The 18,333-nt window shown below is 36.5% G+C and overlaps 1 long non-coding RNA gene across 14 annotated transcripts; it reads right to left on the bottom strand.

Annotated features, from left to right (window-relative positions):
* Positions 1-5,232: 5,232 nt before the first annotated feature.
* On the bottom strand, positions 5,233-16,364 carry LOC136256329 (uncharacterized). 14 transcript variants are annotated; one of them, XR_010701445.1, is made up of 12 exons: positions 15,823-16,364; positions 15,623-15,753; positions 15,520-15,566; positions 9,647-9,710; positions 9,547-9,590; positions 9,191-9,490; positions 9,011-9,128; positions 8,741-8,925; positions 8,592-8,686; positions 8,073-8,117; positions 7,927-8,011; positions 7,594-7,864 (listed from the first exon to the last, which is right to left on the bottom strand). It is a non-coding gene; the product is annotated as an uncharacterized lncRNA (long non-coding RNA). The 14 variants fall into 14 exon arrangements; XR_010701442.1 differs by having other exon boundaries at positions 7,597-7,864; positions 8,741-9,128; positions 9,191-9,241; positions 9,364-9,490; XR_010701451.1 differs by lacking the exon at positions 9,011-9,128 and having other exon boundaries at positions 7,602-7,864; positions 8,741-8,824; positions 9,191-9,241; positions 9,364-9,490; positions 15,823-16,361.
* Between the last annotated feature and the right edge of the window lie 1,969 nt (positions 16,365-18,333).

Below are 18,333 nucleotides of genomic sequence, written 5' to 3'. Positions count from 1 at the left end.
AATAGAACAGTCATTTACTAATTAAAACAGTCAAGAGTACCATAATTATGAAACACTGTTTATCATTTAAACAACTACAACACCTGTTCTAAATTGAGTTACTCTATCCACACCCTAGTGACTATAGGAATTCTCTGGAGATGAAACATCATGCAGCTGCACACTGCATGCCAGGATTGTCTATATATTTAAATATTTTGTGATGGTTGTTCAGGAGACCTCATGCTGTTTTTGTAGTAACATTTGAACATTCAATAAAACTTTTCGACTTAATGTCAGCCAAAGTTAGCACCAAAATCATTCTCAAAAAGTAAAATTTTCAAACTTTTGTCATAGACTTTATAGCTACTACCAGTTCAGTAGCATTCATGCTTCTAGCATTGAATTTTCATAAACGTTACAAATTTTAGTCTAAATTGCCACCAAATTCAAAATCAAGGTTGATTTTTCAAAACTTTTTTGAGAAAACCTCTTTCTAGCTCAGTATATAGCATGCATACTTCCAGTGTTGAGCTCAGCAAATTTAAATTTCAGCCACATTTAATCTCAGAATGTTAATTTTTCAAAATTTCCTAAGGGAACAACCTAGGCCTTTACACTATACTATAGTTCTGATTTTTTTAACTCAATAGCTATACTATTAACATTCATACTTCCAGTGTTGAACTATCAACAAATTCCAGTTCAAAATTGCCACCAAATTCAATTTCAGAATGTTAAATTCTTAAATTTCCTGGGGAACATGCCCCAGCCCTCGTAAAAAGCTCATGCTTTGCATTTCACACTGTGGAATGAATTCTACTGTGTGCCTCCCCTTTGACAAAATCCTGAATATGTGACCGAATTTTGGAAAATCACCCATATGGTTGCATTTGACACCTAAGATTTAATGATTAAATCACAAATTTTATAGTGCAAATTTACCTGTTAATGATTGTAAACCATTCTCAATACCTTACATTACGAGAAAATTCTTGAAATATTTTTTAAAATGTTCACTGCGCTTATTAACAACCCACTAAACATGAAAATTCTAATTATTTCACGTGCGCCCATATGGGTGATTTTCCAAAATTCAGTCACATATAGCTAATGCTTTCTAACAGTTGAAAAGTAATTTATTTCCTGTCTACAAATACTTTTTAAAGAAATTCACTTTGGAATATGAGAGTTCCATTTTCCATCAGTATATATAGGACATCTGCTCCAACAATTTGATGGTGTAACTAGACTTACAGTTAAAGACAACAGTCTTTCCATCAGAAAGTGGAATGCACTTCCATTCTCTGGACTGCTAATAGATGGACATGGTTCTGCTATTTCTAAAACACGAGTATTGCATACTAATAACATCTATCTACCTGTACTATATATGTACATTACTAGATTGTACAAATTGCACAGTAACACTACCAGTGGGTAGCTACACTACCATACTACATATTGGTTTTAGCCTCGGATTACACAAGGCTGGTTTAACAGCTGTCTTTTCTGGGTGGTGTAGGAAGTTAAAGCAGCATTTTCTGGTGTTAGTAAAGACCTGGCTTGACAAGAATCAATGGTGTACTGTTGTATGGCCTATTACAACTGGCCAAATTTTTTGATTCGAAGGAGCCATTACAGCCCTGTAACTTGTGTCTGGACTTCGGTTGTGGTCTCCTTCCATTTTAAAGTCTATCTGGTGCCCATGCGCATGCATCCCACCACCCCTTTCTTATAGCACTCATGATACTACTTTCATCCAACTTATCAGATTTTCTATCTTGTTGGGCAGGAATTCGAAACTGTACAAGAAGTTACAAGTATTGGGAATTTTCTAAAAGATAATAGATGTATGATTTGGATCGGTTTTCCAAAATCTTATGCAGAGTAAATCAAATATACAAGCACACTCATTGGCAAGGTAAACTGAAATACGTGTATAGGAAGGTCAATGTCATTTTGTAAACCAGCTACTAGGCCTGAGCCTATTATGCTCAAAATTTTACCTATTATTCTTTCTAGAATTTCCCAAAAAATTCTCCTATTATTCTTTTTGTTATTCTTGCATCCAGTCTATTATTCCATAATTATTCTCATTCAGTATATATCTGTGGCTAGTTGCTTAGTTTTCAAGATGCTGTTATAAGTAGTTTTGTCCGAATTATTAATAGCCATATATGAAGTATTCCACCTTACACATCATTTTTTATCCATAATAGTTACAGCAGACTTAGAATAGCTATTTAATTATTAGTGTATTATAATAATATGCTGTAACTACTAACTGTATAGCTACTAAGTTAGATAGATAATAATGCTCGAAGAAGATACACTGGTATAAGATATATAAGTTTCAGAATTGCCAGTTAAATTCCTGATGCTGGCTACAGATTGTTAACATGAAACGATCTGACTGCTCTATTAGAGTATTTGAGCGTTCTATTAGAGTATATCGATCTTTTAGAGGCTTTTCAGTTCCTTTCAGCCAGCACTCCTGTCAGCTTTATATCATTTGTAGTAGCTTAACTCTTTCTTCTAGGTAATCAAGAAGAGACACGCCCCCTAATTCCACCGATTATTCCCGTGGTCGTCCAATTACTCTAAAATTATGCCTGTAACCATCCTATTATTCCGGAATTATTCTCACGAAATTGGTGACCTATTATTCTCAAGATTATTCCGGCATAATAGGCGCAGGCCTACCAGCTACTGAATACTTAAGAGTATTTCACTGCTTGAAGGTTCTTAGTTTACTAATTTGTTAAGATGCCTTACTGTAGACATACTGATAGTAAAGTGTCAGTAGACTTAAGTATATGGAACATAATTATTTTACTAAGTTTTAAACTCTCAGTAAAACATCAGTGAATGCGGGTTTACTGAAAAACTACTAAAATAACAAACAATTAACTGTTCCATGTACTGGGGATATACCACTGTAGTAAACTAAGATACTTCAAGCAGTGTTTGTGGTCAAGCTATGTATTGTTACTTACATCACATTTAACAGTAACGGTCATTCCATATCAAATCACCAAGGAATTGTAGGGTCTTCTCTCAAATTTTGATGAAACTTGGTGTGTTTGTAGTACTTATATATGGTGCTCATCACTCATCCCAATTTTTAGCCCCATACACCACATTATATTGTTTCTGATTTATGACCACAATATTTCATGAAAAATTGGTCCGTCTTGAATTACAAAATCAATTGTAGCTCACCACTGTGTTAATATTTTAAAATAAAACCATTCAAAGCATCATAACTTGGACATTTTAAACAATGAATTGCACCACTTTAAAACTCAAAGAATAAACTTTCATTTGGTATAATTATTTAACAGCTTAATTTGACAAAGTTGAATTAGCCGTATATGCATGTCTCTTAATCTTTGACCTTTGATCTACCAAAAGGTGCTGATTAGAATTTTCTGTGGATACTTACATTCACTTGCAAATTTTCAGCTTGGGGTCTCTATGGGATCACGAGACAGGTGCTCTTATGTAGTGGTGCATGTAGCAGATATCCCATGCAGTATTGCACACCTTGAAGCCCATTCTGCTAACTCGGGTTTGCAGACACACAAGACTCTTTGATTCAATTACAAGTTAAATGTACGCGTAAACAAGTTGTGATAAAGACATGTAATACAAGTTTATTACTGTGGTGATACAGTGTGAAGCTGTTTGGTAGCAAAAGTCACTTCTTTTTTGTCAAAGAGTACACACAATCACTTCTTGCCTTGGGTCTACAAGAGTTAGAATATCATCCATTGGTAAGCAAAGCATGTCTTAGCAATTTGGACAATGGCCTGTGTGACCAGAATTTTGTTAGGGAGCCACAAACTATACAATTTGTTTACATGTATTGTGTATGGGTAATGTTCGAAAATTTCGAAAACTGTCAGTTAGTTTTAAACTAAAACATTTTGAAGTTTAGCTTTAAACCTGATAAGTAATAGCAACAGTCCACCACTAATAAAAATGCTATGCTGCAATAAAATCAGGGGGTGGTGGTGCACCAGACAAATGTTTCTTGAAAATGTTGACAAGTTTACCCATCATAAAACACCCAATAATATGGTACATAATTTAAATATTGTGGAGTGGGCCTATGTTGTGGAATTTGACTTAACGCATTTTATAAGTCCACCTACTCAAGAAGTTGCTATATAAACTATACATTAAACCTGACTAAATAATTTGCAGTACACCATGTTGATCACACAATGGCACATTTGTGAGTGTCATTGAGTATTCAACATTAATGACATTTAAAGATGGAACAGTGTACACAAGCTGACCAGTCAGTGATGCCATGGGGTATTTTCCCATGTGTATTACAGTAGATGAGTTCAACTGGAGTGGTCGAACTCTATTAAGAATACTTGAGGCATGTGCTTAGCTTATTGATATGAAATCTGACACCAATACCAACCAATCCCTTTCCAATGTGCTGTTATCAGTTACTGCTGCATTAGTGATGTCATTACCAATGTGTCATGCCATCTACTGTTAGTAGGTTTTCAAGTTAAATCTGCATATGCGGTATATTACTGCTGTTGTGTTTTCTGTGCCATAGGGCTATGTCAGCCATTGTGTTCTCCACACCATACAAAGATGGGAAAGGGTGTCAGCTTATGTACACAAGTTGTGTCGTGTGTCTGTGGTGCTTTGTTGCACCCCTACAGAATGCTGTATTTGCAGCATGCCCATTCCTCATAGCAGGAACAGCATGGATTGCTTGCGGTTTCATCTAAGAGGTTGCTAGTACACTCTATATAGGAGTGGCATGCTTGGAATAGTTTGGAAGTTCAAGACTCCAAATTCTTCCTAGCTTACCCAAGTATCAAAATCATCCTGCACTACATATTTGGCATACTTAACAAAAAAAACAAATCTTCAGCACTGCATTATGTTGCACCCAAGGCAGCTGAGACCTCAAGCACTTACCAAACCATCCTATAATTATACCATCAGTCGATAGTCAGAAGTCTGCCACACTCAGCAGGAGGAACACCAGGAAAGGAGAATGCAAAGGTGAGTGTCATTGAGTGTTCGACTTCATATATTTGTCACAGTATATAACACATCTATAGGTAGAGTAGGCAACTTGCATGCATATTTGTTTGTGTATTGTGATAGAGTGCATATTATAGTAGTTAAGCTTTTAAATTGTGCTAAGTTCTCTACTACATTAAACCTAGACCTTTATAATATTTGGTTTGCATCAATTACATTGCCATCACAAGTTAATCACTTGTATAGTAAAGAAACTCAAATTGTATTATTTACGATAATAATGTTACATGATGCTGGTGCTAGAAAGTAACATGAAGAGGTGAGATCAACAGTTAACTGATACTGATGCAAAATTTGGTTATTTAGTTATATTAAGCTAAGAGTACTTCTAAATGACAGATAAGTTTGTTACAACAAGTCTATGCATTAAGTGAATAATTGCCTTTATCTGATGTCTCACTTTCTGGTGGATTTTCCTGTGAATCATTTTAAAGTTGACCAGTGTCAAAATCAAAGCTCACATTCTTTATCACTACAAACAGAATTTACCATAATGAACTAGGATAACAGATACTTACATGTAACATTTTGTGTTCCACTGTGCTTTTGATTTGTGAAAGTACACCCTTATTTTCAATGACATTTGTATTTATATCAGGGTCGCCAAGAGGATTGGGGGGGGGGGGGGGGGGCAGGGCAAATATAGAATGTGGGGCCCTCTAACCCATAATTTTGAATAAAGAAAAACAGACAAAAGGACATTATAAGAACAAGCTTAGCTACTAGACTACATCTAAAATCAAACTAGCTACTAACTGATAAGCCTATTAACAGTTTTAGCATGCAAACCAAGCTAGGTGGCATGCCCCCCAAGAAATTTTTGAAAATTAGACTCTGAGGTTGAATATGAGAGTGAGTTTACAAGCTGACTACATGTAAAAGCAAACCGGTAGTTACAAACTGACAAACTTATTGACAGTTTTAGCAGGTGAAGCATGCCAAACCAGGGGATCTGGGGGAATGCCTCCAAGGAAAATTTTTGAAAATTAAACTCACTGAGATTGAATATGAGAGTGATTTTAACACAGTTTATTATACTATTTATTGGATTGTTGTATTAGGGTAATTGTTGCATTAGGGCATCTCAAGTTTGAAATTTACAGCAAGCTTTCTGCCAAATACATACCACCTAGGAAATTTTGTACCCTACGCCAGACTGATTTTAAACAGTTACTATGACTGAATATTTGCATGCCTAACTGCTGTAATAAGGTGACTGTTCTATTAGAGTATCTCAATCATGTGTAGAAGTCACACTGTCTATATAGGCACCTTATAAGATATATTACGAGTAATGGTTTGCTGCCATTTAGCACTGGATTACTATGGATCTTATTGAACTTGGATGGTATCTGAGGCTTCTTATGTATCTTAGAGTCTACAGGGAAAATTTATTCTGTTGTAAGTTTTTTTTTATAAATTGTAGCTATGTGTGGCTATGGGACAGCTACTACTGTATGAGGTCCCCTTACAAAATGCCTCAAACCCCCCTGCTGTTGGTGGTCCTGATTAATATATGGTGCAATCTCTGTGCCAGCAGCAGCTAACAATGGTAAATGAGTGTGTTATTTACATTTGCAACACTTCTTAACAACACGCTGTGTACTAACAGTATGTTAGGGTTACATGGTACAGTAGGCATCAGTATAAGCAAAGGGACACTGGTTGTCACCAAGGTCAATTCTGTCAAGGATACTTTGTTGGACAAAATCACATAAAACTCAATTATTAATCTTTGTTCTGTTTTGTACGGTCTACTAAGGCATTGCTACCACATTACACATTGCACCTAAAGGCTGACAGGAGCCCAGCAAAACAGATTTGATGTTTAGAGCTTCTCAATCAAAAGTGCAGGGTTTAAGCATCCTCTAAAATCAAGTGGAGGAGCTCCTTAGCCTTCCACCATTTGTCACACTGCACACACGTAATGGGAATTTTTAAGATAGGTATCTCCACTTTTGAATCTCATAATTGTTTTACTAGTCACTATCCCACTAGGACTGAAAGTCTGTGTAGTAGCATGGCACTAAAACCAGAAAAATAATTCCAGACCAGATGATAAAGGTTATATGATAGCCTCAAGGTGTCCAACACCAACTGGAATCCAACACAAATCACTTGGAATCCCAAAATGGAATCTGGAATTTGGGCAAGAATCTCTGATAAAATGGAATCTTAACAAATATTCTATGAGTTCGGTTATTTCCATATAATTCTACAGTATATTATCTCGTGTACTATGCTGCAAATCAGTTTAGTCTTGTGAGCATGGTGTACATGTCTCGACACGTATTCCAATTAGCCTGGAAGCCAGCTGAATGCACAAAAAGTGTTAACATGTGTAGCTAACTATGCAAATTTCCAAATTTGGAAACTGGAATCTTGGCTTGGAATCGAGAATCTTTGCAAAAAAAATGGTGATATTCCGAACCTTACATGTGACTTTTGGGTGGTGTCAGACACCTCAAATAGCATACCAAGTTTTGTAAAATTACCTTCTTTTGATTTGCATTTATTTAACTTTGAAGATGCAGCAGATTATTAAATTGTATCAGCCAACAACCTCCACTATGGCTCTTGTAGTTTCTCACCTCTCATATATACCAAATGCTGAGTACATATATTTGAAGTGACTAAGTGAATTGGGAGACAGTGTGGCTGTTTAAGGTGGAAGAGTAATCACATGATAAGACTGCTTTATGAATGTACTGACAAAGTGAATGGTAATAGTGGCCTAACAATCTGATAGTTTCATTCTTTGAAGAGTTTCACTATACTTTTCTGTGTTGTTTTTGCTGACCTATTAGCATGAAGGTTTCACTTAATCACTTCAACACCACCTTAAGAATTGCAGTAACTTACCACTCTCTGATATAGATGGCATTGTAGTGATTTTTGTAGACAGTGTCAGTAATTGGTTACTTGTTTCCACAGTGTTACTCTTGTTCTAGTGCCAGAATAATAGACAGGAAATTGGTACATGTAATGTACATACAATTTGTACTTACAGTGGTCACAGAATAGAAATATCTTTTCCCATGAGATTTAACAAACTACAAGTAATACAGGAAATGTACAGCATTAAGAACAATAGTTGTGTTAACTGTTACACATGGTGTATGATGCATGCAGTCATTTACGTAATGGTGAAAAACACCCTACAAATTTAACTTTGTGAAGTCAGCTTTGTCATCATAAGAATTGTAAAATAGATGAAAATTATATAACAATGCCATTAACAATGTACTTCTATTTTGACATGTACGCAATAAATTAATGGCTGATATCGTCCATTAACTGCAACACACTTGCTGTTCTACACTGTGTTGTAATCATAAGAGTACAATTGGGCACTTGCTCAACAGCAATCATTCTATAGTATTAAACATTGACCACATACAGTCAACCCATTGCAGCATGATGACACAAACAACTGTAGGCCACTGCAATAGTCTTTGTCACAAACTATACAGCTGTGTAACTTTCTATGCCTTTATTCACAACTTTCTCATTGCTAATATTTTTACCTCATCCAGGACATTTCACCATCAAAGTTAAAAAGGGAATCACCCAGCACATCTTGATTAATCACATCATTATTGAATGCTCCTACTACAGAATGCTGTATTAATGAGATAAATTGCTTATAATATGCATTTTAATAAATGATGCGTACCAATAAACAATCCAACATCATATTTCAAGTAGATGTCATTACCTCACTCCAAACTAGTTTACAACCATCCATAAAAATAGTCACCTAATACAAATACAATCACCTACTTACTGTGTTTATTACATAAGCTGTCAATGGTCACAATAAATCCAACACAACAAATTCTTCTTGTCCATTGTTGCATACTAGATTATTTTGATGACAATAGTTACTGTATATACTTACCATGCTGTGTATCTACGTATTCTCCCTAATATTCAATTAACTTACAGTAATTTTCTTCTTTCCTGGGTACTGGTAGTATTAATCAGCACACCAGCTACTACTGCTGCATGTGCTACTTATGTTGGGTTTTGGCATACTTATGTATATAAGTGTATCATTATTTCTTGTAGCAAAATCATCATTAAAAAACAATTATATGCAATTGTGCACTGCAAAACTATTTACCTTTGCAACTTGCAGTGTCATGAAGTTCTTCCATATTTTGTGTCACATAATCTACCAAAGAGCTTATGTTATTTTGTATAAGTAATCTAACCATTTCAGTGAAATAGCATTGCAGAAATGGGATGAGGTTTCAACCTACAAACTGCTATAAATTACATACAAGTATCACTAACCCCACTTAATAATCAGTCAAGATTACAATTGCTTTTCCGTGTATATTGGCTATACCTGAAAACAAAATATTACTACATGCAGCTACCTTAGCTTGATCAGTGTATGCTCTGCAATTGGACACAATACCTGCATGCATATGATATAGTGTAATATATAATAATATGCCCCTTTCTTTTGCTCACTTTATCATTTGCTAGCCACACAGAACTCATCGGGATCATTTAAACTGCTTAGGATAAATTAGGGATAATTATTACAGAGAATAAGCTAAACACTTTTCACCTCAATTTATCATCACTTGAAAGGTTCCATGGTGTGATGTTTGGTCCAGTGTAACAACTGAGTGCTAAGCACACATAAATAATTATTACACTGTAAACAAACAATCATTAAAATATTTTCTTCAATGGTCGCCTACATCTAAAGATATACTAGTGGACATTTAATCCCAAAACTTCAATCTATAATCATGACTGAATTAGGAATTAAATGTCCACTAGATGTCTTCAGGTGAGATGATTTCCTCTTTGTTTATTACATGTAAAGGATACTTATTATACAATTCTTCAATAAAGCATACTTTTGAGTCAATGAGGTATACCGTAAATTGGGCTATTTTTGTGTATGAAAATATTCATGAGTTAAATTTTCGTGTAAATAAATTTTCATTAGTGCCTGGACTCACAAAAATATTTTTACATGAAATTTTTGTCACGCTGAAATTATAACAATTGATTGATAGACTGTTCACTATTTTACTTACAGGCACAGCAAGGAACAACACCAGGGGCGGATCCAGGGGGGGGTCTTTGGGGTCTGGAGACCCTCCCTTCAGGATATATATATTTTATAGGCGCTTACTAATAAGCGCACAATGATAATTAATTAAGCGTTGGCTATTACTCACGTGCGATATGACTGCAAAGCATTACAGGAGTAGTGACGAGGCTAGCAACGTTTGTGGACGGATTTCTGAGACATTACCAGTGACAAAGAAAGCCAATTTGCAACGTTATTTTACAGATACAACGTCCACGTGTACAAGGTTAGTTATAGCGCAATGAGGCCGACACGCAGCTGCACGCCAGCTGAGCTACTGTGTGGCTTCGTCACTAATTATATTTTTAAGGCTTCTATGAATTGCTAGATAATCCGCAAAACTAATTTTAACGCATCATCGTGTATCATATAGCTAATTGTAACTAGTATTGCAATGTACTTACGCTAGCTAGGTAATTTAAAACCTACAGTATAGTTATGTACTTTGTATTGTCACAGCACTGGTAGTGTTGATGACGAACTCGAGGCTGATGACAAAACAATTTCTGATGATGATGTGATTGTGTTGGATTCAGAAGAGGAATCTTCACAGCAAGATGATCAGGCCATTGTACTGAGTGAGGAGAGCAATTCAGACAGAGAGTCGGAAAATGATCTAGAGGGGCATAACACTAGTAGCAATGATGACGTTGCAGTTGACACCACCAGTCATCTATTATGGTCCACTCAGTCAGAGATTGCTAACAGCAGTGATCTTCCCACTTGTGATGCCCAACAGTCTGCTAGTGCTGGTAATGACCAGACTCAATTAGCTATTCAGGATGTAATAAGTAGTGGGGATTTTGGAAAGATTGCACAATTAAAATCTCGAATCAATCTCACAGATCAACAAAAACATTTTCTGTTGAAAAGGCATTATGTTCCTTCTATCAACTACAAATTTCCCACTCATGTGATTAACAAGATTCATCGACATTTCCAACACAGATGGCTAGAGAAAAATCCTGGTTTGGTATATTCTGAGTCACAAAGTGGAGGATACTGTAAGTATTGTGTTCTATTTGGTAAGACCGAGCCAACTGTGAAGGAACTTGGTGTTTTTGTAACCAGGCCCTTCACTAATTTTAAAAAAGCCACGGAGCTATTGGGGAAGCATTTTCATGGCCTTGGAAATTCTAAAGGAAACAAAACTCATCAAAATGCAGTACAAGATGCAAATATGTTTGCTAGAAGTATGGAAAACCTTGATGCAAGAATAGATTTCCAACTAAACACCGCAAACAGCAAGACAGCAGCAGAGAACAGACTGAAGCTCCGATCAATAGCAGAGACAGTAATTTTTTTGTGGAAGGCAAGGCCTTGCTTTTCGTGGTCACCGCGATGATAGACCTTCTGTTGAAGAAAATCCAAACAACAATCATGGTAATTTTCTTGGTTTGCTCAAGTTTCGTGTACAGGCTGGTGATAAAGTTCTTTCAAATCATCTTGAATCTGCTGCTGGCAATGCTATATACACCAGTAAAACTATTCAAAATGATCTCATTTCAATTTGTGGTGACCTAATTCGTAACAAAATTTTAGAGAAGATTCGTCACGCATGTTATTTTTCTGTCCTAGCAGATGAAGCTACAGATGTGGCCAATGATGAGCAGCTATCAATTAGCATCCGCTATGTTGATGAAGGATCTCCAACAGAAGTGTTTATGGGATTTCATAAATGTGTCTCGGGGGTTACTGGACAAGCAATTGCCGATGACATACTTTCACAACTAGAAAAATGGCAATTGCAGTTGCAATTTCTTCGTGGTCAAGCATACGATGGAGCTGGAGCTATGGCTGGGAAATCTAAAGGTGCAGCTGCTTGTATAACTGCAAAACACCCTAAAGCATTGTACACTCACTGTGCTTCACACAGACTAAATCTCTGTGTGGTCAAATCTTGCACTATCAGAGAAATCAGCAATATGATGCAGTCAGCTGATAAAGTATCACGATTTTTTAGCAATTCTCCAAAAAGGCAGTTGGCTTTGGAGAAGTGGATTGACAATCTGTTTGCCAATGAAAAGCGTAGGAAGATAAAGGAGATGTGTCGTACTCGCTGGATTGAGCGACATGAGGCTTTTGAAAGTTTTATGGATTTATTTATGCCAATAGTATGCTGCTTGGAGGAAATAGCCAACAGTTCTCCAGCAGAATGGAATGCTGAAACCAGATCAGATTCCCAGTCACTGTTTTTTACAGTGTTCAGATTTTCATTTGTCATAGCTTTGGTGGCTACACAGAATGTGCTGTCATACATCAAAGGGCTATCCGTGAAGCTTCAAGGTCACTATGTCGATGCAATTCGGGCTCACAGAGATATTCAGAATGTGAAATCTACTTTGGTTAAGCAAAGGTGTGATGTGGAGAGATTTCATTCGCAAATATACAATGAAGTTACAGTATTATGTCAGAGTGTCGGAATTGAAGAATCGGTACCAAGAGTTACTAACAGACAGCAAAACAGGCAAAACCTTCCATCCGATAGTCCCAGTGAGTATTATAAGCGCACAACAACAATTCCTATGCTAGATCACCTGATCAGTGAACTAAATGTTCGGTTTACAGAGTCTTCATCTCAATTTCTCTTACAGTTTGCTCAACTTTTACCATCAGAACTAATTAAAAACCTCACAAAGACCAAGAATACAGATTTTGATGATTTAATAAAGTTTTATGAGGATGATTTACCTCTATCTAGGGGCTTTTCCGCAGAATTAGAGTTGTGGAAAAACTACTGGTCGTCAGAAACATGTAAAGCTGATGCAGAAGCCTTAAACACCCCTGAGAAGGCATTAAAACAGCTTGACAAGGATTTGTATCCTAACATTTATACGTTGTTGACACTCGCTGCCACTGTTCCAGTCACTAGTTGTGAATGTGAAAGATCCATCAGTATGCTCCGATTAATCAAAACGTCTTTAAGGAGTACTATGACACAAGAAAGACTAAATGGGCTAGCAATGATGCAGTATCATCATCAAATTTCACTTGAGGCTGATGAAGTAGTTGAGGAGTTTGCCACTCGACAGCCAAGGAAACTTCTGTTGTAATTTACCTGCATGGGGACAATTCAAATGACATAGTAGTAATCCACTAGGCTGTAGCTACCTATAATAAAATACACTGTATACATAACAATAACATAATAAGACAGTCAATAGTCATTCAATCAAAGTACATTAGTATAATATATGGATCTTTAATGTGTACTCATACCAGGCCATAAATTTGTGTCAGATTGCATCAAATTCAATCTCAGAGGGTTGAATTTTCAAAATTTTCCTGGGGGGGGCATGCCCCCAGACCCCCTAGAATGCTCGTGCTTCACACTTCGCAGAGTGTGCTTCGCACACTGTGCAGTGACTCTTACTTTTAGACCCCCCCTTCTAAAAATCCTGGATCCGCCCCTGAACACTTACAACAGCGAGCAACCCCACGCAATGCTAACAAGTTGATCATGTGATGTTGTGTATGTGGATATCATTTATATCATCAATTGTGTACTGTGTGAAAATCTTACCTACATACAAGAACCTACAAATGAGAGTAATAGCTAAGTATGCAGTAGCTAGCCATTATAAAAGACAGAAGTATTGGACATGTTCCTTGAAAATGTCTCATGTTTGTTTGCTATTTCTTCGAAGAGGAAGTAGTATTACTTGTTAAATAACACGAGTGGACTTACCACAGAGTGGGATGGTTACTAATGTGCCGGTTAAAAATAAAACATGTGTGAAAAAATTTGATGTTTGTTTATATTCACGTGTTAAATTTCCGTGGATATAGCTAACCTTGAAAATTTATAACCGTCAAAAATAACCCAATTTACGGTAGTCATTCTGCTTATTGGAGAGTTACTTTCCACCACTTATCACAGTAGGATGGTATGATAAGGAGTAGGTGATCGGTGAATAGGTGATATTCTGCATACTTTTTTTCCCATGAAATAAACCCCCATAAGCATTTCATTTATTGCACCATAGATAATGTATGCGTTCCTAATGGATAGGAAACGCCTGTTAAATTATTTTCCTATCCTAGTTACGGTGCGCCAGTACATTAGGAAATGTACTGAGTGGCTTTTGGCTTTCTCTGGCTTGTTTGAAGGCCAGTTTAATGGCATGGATATTCCTTTTACATTGTTTATTGTTTTGTGTTGTGTACTAAACAAGAACACGGTGTGTCTGTGGACATTGGGAGAAATATTGTTAGCGACAGGTGACAATGGCAGGTACGCACCAGCTAATATTTCAGCAGCAGTACTATTAGCCAACTTCTTGTCACTGCATTTACACAACCAAAGAAATGTGTGAACATTGAAATAGATTTTATGCTACAGTACTGCTCAGCTTGAGCTAAACAATTGCACAAAATAGTACCTATTTCTTGACGTTTTGTCAAAACAGTGGAAATAAACAGCAAAGCAGTGAATATCTAGCTAGCCTAGTACGCTCTATCTGCTACAAGTGGTATAAACAGCAGCAAAGAAACAACACTGCAGTTTCTGTTTTTTCAGGAAATTTGCACATCTATTTTGAAACAACATATTCTACCTCTGAACCTGAATTTTCTTACATTGTTGTTTACTGCTCTCCAGCATCCCTACCCAGTCCAGCCTCCAATTAGTGTAGGTGGTAACTAACCCAGCTGTAAACAACAAACACTAATTTGCTGGTTACAAGAACAATGAAATCTTCCACCTGTTGAGGCCATAAAGTTTACGCGCAGTGAAACAAGGATGGCCCATGATGTCACTATGTAAATAATATGGGCGTTTCCAATCCATATGACATACATTATCTATGATTGCACCTACAATAATAATCACTTAGTCAGTGATTAAGTACAGTATGTGATAACACTATTGTTGTTCGCATGTTCAAAGACCCCTCAACATTTTCTGTGGGTTATTTGCAATTGATTATCAGTTGATGTACTCATGGCCTGACTGAATTAACGGTGTCATTTGAATGGTTTGAGCAAATCCCCTTTTCAGTGAACAAAATTTATAAAATTAAAAATTACACCAAACTGCAAGTGCTGGAGCTATTCAGTAGCTATAATACATGTACGCTGGTGTAGCATTGTATGAATCATTTATAAGAGTTATGTTTAATAGGCAGCATCAACATTGCAATCATTTTCTATTACCTCTCACAGAATAGATAATTTGCATGTGTACATTATGCAGTCAGAATTAATGTCACCGCAAGTCCTACTTTTCAAACATACTTAGTGCAGTTAATATAAACATCTTAGGCCTTTATAAGGCCTTCTGGTATACAGACTCTGCCTTTACCAAGTACTTTAACCAATCATAATAAGTAATTTACCTTCCTGTCTAACTATGTACCCTCTGAACTCTACTATCTTCTAGTTTCTGTAAAATATAAATTAATTAGGTTAACACAATAATAGGCTTGTTGTCCTGGTTACCTGTGAAAACTTCACTTATTCATTACAATAATTATATTTAGCTGTAAGTCAGAGAAAGTTACTATTATTCAGTGTCCATTTCATTGTGCTAATGTTCAGATAATCTTATTGATTGATGACCCAGTCACAACCTTTGATATAAACACAGAAAGGTACATTGCATATTGGGGAATTGAGCCTCAACAACATCTGTAACTAACCAATGGATCCATTCATTGTTTCAAAAATCTACTTCATTTATGAAGTCCATTATATTCATAATCATCTGTCTTCATCCACTTAAGAGCATACGAAGAGCCTGATTTTCTTTATCTTTATCTTGGTTACTTTCTCACATTACGTATTTCAAATTAATAGCTGAAGTCCCAATAGCCTATCTATATACGCTACTACACTTTATTTAAATTGCTAAAAATACTGTACATGCATACTATGCAGTTGACACGTGCCTTTGAAGTAGGGAGATCTTGTATTGTCAAGTTGAGGGTTTATGCATGTACATAACATACACTTTACATAGTGACTGTTATACCATGATGCTACAAATGTAGCATACACTATGTACCATAATTATAAAAAACAGACGGCACAGTCATGGTAAGAGCAAACACTTCTCCAATCAGGTTATTTTGGCATACCAGACACTTAGCACATCTTGTCAATACAATCTAATCCAAAACAGCCAAGCTGTAAAAACAGTGTGCGGCCCTCAGAAAGGCTATGGTGAAAAAAGATGTGAAATCCAAGGTGGCGGCCAAGAAATGGCTGTGATGGTAGGTTAATGGTAAAAATTTTAATAATGACAATTCAGGTAAATTTTGTGAAGCGGCACAAAAATTCACCTGAATTGTCGTTATTAAAATTTTTACCATTAACCTACCATCACAGCCATTTCTTGGCCGCCACCTTGGATTTCACATCTTTTTTCACCATAGCCTTTCTGAGGGCCGCACACTGTTTTTACAGCTTGGCTGTTTTGGATTAGATTTCATTTCTTTTTGTATTTGTATACCCCAAAGCCGGCCTATGGCCAGCTTTGGGACTTTTTTAACCTATGTTTTTTTTCTTTACTACAGGAAGAAGAAAAGATGAAGTAGATGTACTTTAAATATTTTATCAGTAAATGTACAAATTATATATATAATACATATGGGACCGGATTTGCGAAAAGGGGCCTTCCATACACATCCAATTTGCCAACTTTGACAATTGATAACTTCAGAATGGAAAGAGCTATTGCCTTGAAATTTGGGCAGTGGTGATTTCTTTGCAGCTGAACTCTCCACATGATGATTTCTTTGTAGCTGAACTCTCTACAAGATAATTTCTTCTAGCTGATCTCTCTACAGGGAGATTTGTTTGTAGCTGAACTATCTACAAGGTAACTTCTTCTAGCTGATCTCTCTACAGGGTGATTTGTTCGTAGCTGAATTCTGTACAGGTGATTTGTTTGCAGCTGAGCTCTTTACAAAATGGTTTCTTTGTAGCTGAACTCTCTACAAAGTAACTTCTTCTAACTGATCTTTCTACAGCGTGATTTGTTTGTAGCTGAACTATCTACAATGTAATTTCTTCTAGCTGATCTCTCTACAGGGTGATTTGTTTGTAGCTGAATTCTGTACAGGTGATTTGTTTGCAGCTGAGCTCTTTACAGAATGGTTTCTTTGTAGCTGAACTCTCTACAAAGTAACTTCTTCTAACTGATCTTTCTACAGCGTGATTTGTTTGTAGCTGAACTATCTACAATGTAATTTCTTCTAGCTGATCTCTCTACAGGGTGATTTGTTTGTAGCTGAATTCTGTACAGGTGATTTGTTTGCAGCTGAGCTCTTTACAGAATGGTTTCTTTGTAGCTGAACTCTCTACAAAGTAACTTCTTCTAACTGATCTTTCTACAGCGTGATTTGTTTGTAGCTGAACTATCTACAAGGTAATTTCTTCTAGCTGATCTCTCTACAGGGTGATTTGTTTGTAGCTGAATTCTGTACAGGTGATTTGTTTGCAGCTGAGCTCTTTACAGAATGGTTTCTTTGTAGCTGAACTCTCTAAAAGGTAACTTCTTCTAACTGATCTCTCTATACAGGGCAATTTGTTTGTGGCAGAATTTTCTACAGGGTGATTTCTTTGCAGCTGAACTCTCTACATGGTGGTTTCTTTGTAGCTGAACTCTCTACAAGGTAACTTCTTCTAGCTGATCTCTCTACAGGGTGATTTGTTTGTAGCTGAACGATCTACAAGGTAACTTCTTCTAGCTGATCTCTCTACAGGGTGGTTTCTTTGTAGCTGAACTCTCTACAAGGTAACTTTTCTAGCTGATGTCTCTACAAGGTGGCTAGTTTGTAGCTGAACTCTCTACATGGTGGTTTCTTTGTAACTGAACTTTCTACAAGGTGATTTCTTCTAGCTGATTTTTCAATAGGGTGATTTGTTTGTAGCTTCACTCTCTACAAGGTAACTTCTTCTAGCTGATCTCTCTACAGGGAGATTTGTTTGTAGCTGAACTCTCTACAGGTGATTTGTTTGAAGCTGAACTTTCTAAATGATGGTTTCTTTGTAGCTGAACTCTCTACAAGTTAACTTCTTCTAGCTGATCTCTCTACAGGGTGATTTGTTTGTAGCTGAATTCTGTACAGGTGATTTGTTTGCAGCTGAGCTCTTTACAGAATGGTTTCTTTGTAGCTGAACTCTCTACAAGGTAACTTTTCTAGCTG

Source organism: Dysidea avara, chromosome 5, assembly GCF_963678975.1.
Source record: "Dysidea avara chromosome 5, odDysAvar1.4, whole genome shotgun sequence".
Taxonomy (NCBI): domain Eukaryota; kingdom Metazoa; phylum Porifera; class Demospongiae; order Dictyoceratida; family Dysideidae; genus Dysidea; species Dysidea avara.
Note: the sequence above shows the minus strand (reverse complement) of the source record. Positions and strands in the feature narration are given on the sequence as shown.